The following is a 7,025-nucleotide window of genomic DNA, read 5'->3' on the forward strand; positions in this document are numbered from 1 at the left end:
TGTGGTCGTCACCATCTTGGATTTGGTGTTTGCCAGTCCTGTGGTCTCCCACCAGGGTTTGCCAAATTGGGAATTCCAAGCAGAGACTGGTTCATTATTGTAACGGACAAGGGCGCGGTTTGCAACTTGCATTTCTACTGCAGCGTGGTGCTGAAAAACGCCTGGTGCCCCGCCTCCTCATCTCTGAGCCCCTTGGGTTGGTGCTCCCATCTGTGCCACAGCCTCACAGATCTGGGTGTGGATAGAAGTGTGTGTGTGTGTGTGTGTGTGTGTGTGTGTGTGTGTGTGTGTGTGTGTGTGTGTCTGAGAGAGAGAGAGCGAGAGAGAGATAGCCAGGAGCAGATCACTGCCTGAAACACCCGGCATAAAAAAGTTCTGATATCATATTTTACAGTTGTTTCCTTCCAACTCTTGCAGCTGTAAAACAAGTTCAAGGCCGCCATGCTTGGTCTTCAGAGTTTAAGGGCTTTGTGTCGTGCTCACTGGGCGCACACAGTACAACAGCTCCCTGTAGGAGGCACACAGCTGGTGTCGCACGCTGCCAATACTCATTTGAACATGTCACGGAGGAGTCCCACGAGGAGTCCACATCAACCAGGGGCTAATTATTTCAGCAGTGGAGTGCAGCCGGGGCCACGTCTAGGCTCCTTTCCGTTCTCACTTCCTCTATTTTTTTCCCCACTACTAAGGATTTTTTTTATTTTGGGGTGTTGCCGAAGCGTCAGTTTACTTTAACGTGACAAGGAAGACAGATGCTGGGCACAGTTGCACGGATGTGCAGAGTGACAAAGGCCTCCTGGGTGGCAAGGGTGGCCTTTTAATCTGCCGTGGATTTTCAGAGAGGCACAATGGCTATGATGATAGCGACTCATGGCAGGAATTTGAGAGGAAGTTCATATGTTGTTCTATTTTTGGACGCGGCTATTTATACATCTCTCTTACTGTACTGTTGTGAAACTGAATTAGCCAGCTTTCACTCGAGTACTTTTGTACATCGCAGTGGTATTTGCTTTTCTTTTCAGGATTATCTCAACTCAATATTTGGCCTTTGCTACAATATGCAGCATTCCCCGAAGAGTCAATAATATCTTATCATAAACAAAGAGAGAAGCATGAGATTTCAGTCTGTAATACGGCACTGGACTCTGAGGAAGTTGCTGTAAATATATGAGTAAAACATAAGTAAACATTTCTTCACCATGTACAAACATATCTAACTATGACTATATATATATATATATATATATATATATACATATATATATATATATATATATATATATATATATATATATATAAAGGGAAAAAGAGCATTGGCTCTTACAGCACCCTTTGTTATACTCATACTGTTATGGTCTGTGTTTCCAGCAGTCTGGGTGTAGTCCACCGCAGTCAGTCATGGTCAAACAGGCCACCGCTTGGTTTGAGAGGATAAAGGCTTTCTGACAGCTGACCTTTGCTTCCAGGTCCACTCCACCTTTAAAAAGTGAAATGTGACCTATAGACCACAGCGATTTCCATTGCAATCCTACAGAAATAATTAATTTCATCACAACAGGGACCCTGATACACTGGATGTCCTGTCTTTCTTGCCACGGTAGCGGCATGACTCCGTGAATGGCAATGTTGGTCAGTTGGTGCACCACTTGAGTCCAGACTGAAATATCACAGCAACTGTTGGATGAGTTGTTATTGAAGTTTATATAGATATCTGTATTCCCCAGAGTATGAATCCTAATGACTTTGGTGATCCCCTGCCTTTTACTCCAATCCACCACGAGGCTCAAATTTCTGTTTTTTGAGCAGAGGGTGGAGGAAGTATTCCGATCCTCTGCTTAAGTAAAAGCAAAATCTGTAACTGTGTAGCAAAAAGAGAAAAGTTAGGAAGATTTTTATTTCACTGAAAGTAAAAGCCAATACACAGAGTTCTGCAGCTCAAGGCAAACTGCAGAAAGCAAATGTACATACACATGGCGTTCAATGAAGATTAGGTGGTGGTAAAGACAAAGACGTCAAGGTTTTAGTTTAACCTTTTATTGGTTCCACTGCACAACAAAAAAGAGACGATATAACTTTATGTACTTCCCTTGGACCCGCTTTAAGACATTTTAGGACCACTCAACAGCATTCAAAGGGAACATTATAGCCCATTATATAGACCTGTGTCAACATTTGGGAATTCAAGCCTAGGAGACATACTTAGCGTGGTCTCTGCTCTCTACTCAACCCCTCCTCTGCCCGCTGAACCATGACAGCTTATAGTTCAGGCTAATGACACAGACTCGGGCCTATTTCTTGTGTCTCTGTGCTTTGACACAACCGCTGCTGGTCTTTTCATATCGGAAAGACAGGAAGGTGGATCTAAGACTCGAGCTCTTGTTCAGAGCAGGTTTCTGTCTCGTGGTCTGTCAGATTTAACACTCGGCTGCACCTGACGGGTCCGGCCGTGCTCATGAGATAAACGCATGTTCTACCTCACCACTCAGCAATGCAACTTAGTTCATCACAAGAGCTCTCACATTCTCTTTCTCTGAGTCAGTCCAACAGAAGCTCATGATAAAGACTTTACTCAAATTAACATTTATTCCAGTCACATCTGTCTTATTAATTTGGACTTTGTGGCCTTTATGAAATATGAACCTATAACCTTTTTCAGGGAAAGCTTTCGAACTAAACTAAATGAAGCATTCTGGTTTGCGTTAGTCAAAATGATTGCGTGAGGGATGGAAATATCAGTGTTGTTGCTTCAGAATCTCAACAACTATTGGAAGGCGAATAAATTGACCATCAGGGGTCCCCAGAAGATGAAGACTGACATTGACGCTCTCCTAAATTAATTTGTGATGCCATTTTAGTTTTTTATTTCAACGCCTTGGCAACTATTGAATGAATTGATATGAAAATGTATAAAGACATTAATGTTCCCCAGAGGATGAATCCTAACAACTTTGATGATCCCCCTGACCTTCCCTCGTGAGGAACAGGCCAATGTTTCCAGTAAAAATACATAGATTTGCACAAAACTTGGTGATCCCCGGCTACTCCTCATGTGCCACCATGAGGTTTGATATCTGGGGCGACTATACAGACGTCACTTGAGAGGATGGAAAGAAAAGAGAAGAACAACCCAGACGGTTAAAAACAACCATCAAAAAGTACTGTTAATGCCATTTAACACGATCGTTATGCTACACAGCGGTTGAGTGAACAGAGCTTTGGTTGTGAAGAAGCTACTGAAAAAACTCAAACAAAAGCACCAAGCGTCTCATAGCTAATTAGAGTGGGTCAATCTGACCACAAATTGCTCATTGGTGGTTTTAGAGGAGGATCAAGGGCCACTAAGCACAAGGGAGGAACATTTTGTATCAGTAAGTCAAAGGAATGGAATGGCCTGGCTCTAAGCCCAACGAGAGCCACTTACCCCACATCAGAGTGAAGAGTGTTGCTCGGCCAGAGCCAGAGCTGCTGTCAGGTCCACGGTCAGGAAGGATTGCAACATTGTTCTCCATCTCTTTTATTTTCTTTTTGGTTGTTTTGGAGAGGAAGTCGGTAACTGTGAAGAGATGAGGGCTTTGCTTTGATACTGAGTTGCAGGAATGCAAAGAAACAGTGAAAGGGGGAAGAGGCGAGGCTTCTTTGAGTCAGGTGACTGCGACTGAGGGGATTGCAGGAACCGCGGGTGTCCTCTCTCGGGGATTCACCGCTGGTCAATACATCGGTATTGTGTCTCGGTGGATTCTTGCTTCGGTGCTCATATCAAGCTGGCCTTTTAACTATGAGTCAGTGATCCTGAAGACCATATTGGATAATCTGATTTGTGTCGCAATCTTCAATTCTGAGGCTCTTGCAATATAGTCATCTGGACAACAAAAGATCTCTTAAAGCAACAGTTTGATATTTTGGGACATTTGCTTATTTGCTTTCTTGCTGAGGGTTAGATGAGAAGATTGATTTTCCACTTTCATATCTGTAGCATTATGCTCAATATGGTTCTATAAACAGCAGCCATTTAGCTTAGCATAGCATAAAGACAGCAGGGAACAGCAAGACCTCCCAGAACTTACCTGAACAATAATATTTGTTGTAGAGAATAAACAAACAATATACCATATTGACCCAAATATAACCTTATATTTTCTGGAAATCTACTTTAAAATAGTTGAGGTCTTATTATATGTGAGGACAAGACATTCATGGATGAGAAAAGGCTTCAGAGATGAGGACTATGTTTGGTATGAACTGATGACATCTGAAAGTGTTCACTAGATAGACTACAAGACTTTTCAAAAACAGCTGTTGGAAAAAAGCGAGGTCATCTGATAACCAGGGTCCTATTTTGTTCCAATATGGTTTCATAATGTGTTCATTTGTGATCTTTAAAACATGTTATTGAGTGTTTTTTTTGTTTTGTTTTTTTCCTTCTGGAGAGAGGCTATCTTATCTTCTGCAAAGCGTACCCAACTGGCTCCCGGCTGTAGCTTCATATTTAGCGTACAGACATGTGACACATCTAACACGAATAAATCAAAGAGGATATTCACTGAAGAGTCTAATTATTCCTTTGTATTATGTGAAATGAACATACTTTGAAATTGAACTAACTTCCTCAACCAGTGGAGCCCACATTGTTGCAGCTTCTTGAACTAGCGGTCTCTCGATAACACAAAGATATCGTCTCGTAAGGCTGGACCGTGTCAAAGCTGGCTGACATGTTACCCAGGACATTGTGACCAGACTAGACTGTCTCCTAGCTGCTCCTCTTTCTCCTTCCCCCCCCCTGTGTGTGTGTCTGTGTGTGTTTTTTTTACCCTCCCTCTCCGAGCATCAGACCACACAGCTCAGCCCTGAGACCTGTCAAACACAGCTGGGACATCTCCCCCTCTCTCTCCCCCCGACTCCTCTCCTCCTCTCCTCCTCCTTTCTACCTCTCCTCCCCCTCCTTGCTCCCCAGACTTCGGCAGGAAGCTTTGATACAGGGGTGTTGAGCAGCAAGGGGAACATTTCCATTTTTATCTGCTTCCAAGACTCCAAGACCCTCCTCCCTCTTTCCTCATCCTGAACTGCTTCTCATCAGCATGAAAGAGTCTGCCATGTCCCTTCTCCATTGTGCATGCTTGAGATACAGTGTAATTTATATCGACACCATCTGGGGAGGGGAAAGAGCGGAAATCTCTACGACCGATCTGCGATGACTGTTTTTCCTTCTTTTGTTGCTTTTGAGGTGCAAGTTCAGCAGAAATGACTCGCTCTGTTTTCTGCACTGGCTGTCATAAGAAGCGGGAGTCTGTCCTGCGCAATAAATGTCATGCAACATATAGTCAAAGTCTCCACTGCCGAGCTACTGTCAGCTCTTGAACTTTTCATCGCCAAACACAAAGTGAGGCAGTTGCTCAAAATAAATGTTTTGAGACGACGGAGCGATCAAGGAGGCTTTGTCACCTGATCGCTGGCTTTTAAGGCTGTTTTGCACCCGGCACTGTAGACAATAATAGGTGTGCCAGTAAACTTTTGAGTGTTTGCTCATCTCTACTGTTGTTGAGACATCACTTTATAGCTCCAGGGCCTGGCTGTTTCTCCACTCACAGGTGATACATCAAATAGTCTTGGGTGAGCCCACATAGTGGATTAGTACAATTTGTCATTATACAAAATCTTGAGCAATGTACAGGTGTTGTCTCCAGTGTGCCTCTTAAGTGCCGTGGTACATCTAGACAGAAATAGGATGTACGAGTGATGTGTGAGGAGAAATATTTGCCTGAAACCACAAAACTATTCAGTGGCCTCGAAATGATAAACTAAGATGATCTAAGATTGAGACTGGGAAGGAGAGAGAAAATAGTCCTGAGTGTGCAGAGTAACAACAAGACATCTCGTGACGCCAGATTTATGAGCTAAAGTGATAGGATGTCATGCATGAAGGTTAAAGTTTAACAATCAACAAGTTACACGTTTATCTTTCTTATGAAAAGCAGTGCATTAACCTCATGATATATTTTATGTACTTTATGTATTTCTCTCCTACGCTCACCATGTATAAAAATAAGGGGTCTAAGCAAAGGCAACACGTGTTTAATAACACCAGTTTAATAAGCTACTAGCTGCCTTCCATGTGCATACGCAGACGGTATAAAATACAATAAATAAAGAGATACAACAGCATTAGGCATAAAAACAAACTAACAAAACTGATGATCTAACCGCTGCCTCAGGGTGACAGACTTGGCCTCTGTAATTTCTTTCCTGGAAAGTTGTGAAGTAATAACAGCCTTTGGGGAAATTTCAACAATAAAAAAAAAGAAGATACATGTCATTACTTCCCAATATTTGTATATATTATATTTAACAGCAGACTAAGTGTTGTCACACTGAACTGTTTTGGCCATAGACCAGGTGCCTCATTGACGGTTTGGTCATGACCGGAAGTAATAAACTTAACAGTGTTAACAGTGGAAAGGAATTTAGACTCAATGTATTTCAGATGTGCAACACTATTATTGATTATGTTTTTGTCTATGGGTTGACTTATTTATAACACCCTGGTCACATCCCTGTATATAAACACAAGTATCCTATGTATAGAAATATTAAAGTAGTCAAATAATAATAACACAGGAGGTAAAGAAAATCTGCATATAAGCCCCGGTAGACAACACGCTGTGAAACAAATCGCAAGGGGGGATGTTTCAGAGACTAAAATAACATTCATCTGCGTCTAAAAAAGACGAGTGGGGATCGGCACCGATTTCCCACCGAAGCTCTGGAGCAGCATTTGATGAGAGTCGGCGGAGCCCAGCAGACGGTGCATCCCACCCTAACCGCACCCTAAACCCCTCCCTCATCCCTCCCTCCATCCCTCCCTCACGCGGAGATGGGGAGAGAAGTTTGCCTGCGGCGCAGTCCACTGAACATTTAGCGTGTTTTCATTTGGGGAACAGCAACAAGAGCCTCCGGAGAAGACTTCCAGGGAAGGCTGAGGAAATATCCGACTGCACAGAAACACCGCTCGCAGCAGACTTTTTATCCTC

This window comes from Taurulus bubalis, assembly GCF_910589615.1.
Source record: "Taurulus bubalis genome assembly, chromosome: 3".
NCBI classification, from domain to species: Eukaryota; Metazoa; Chordata; class Actinopteri; order Perciformes; family Cottidae; genus Taurulus; species Taurulus bubalis.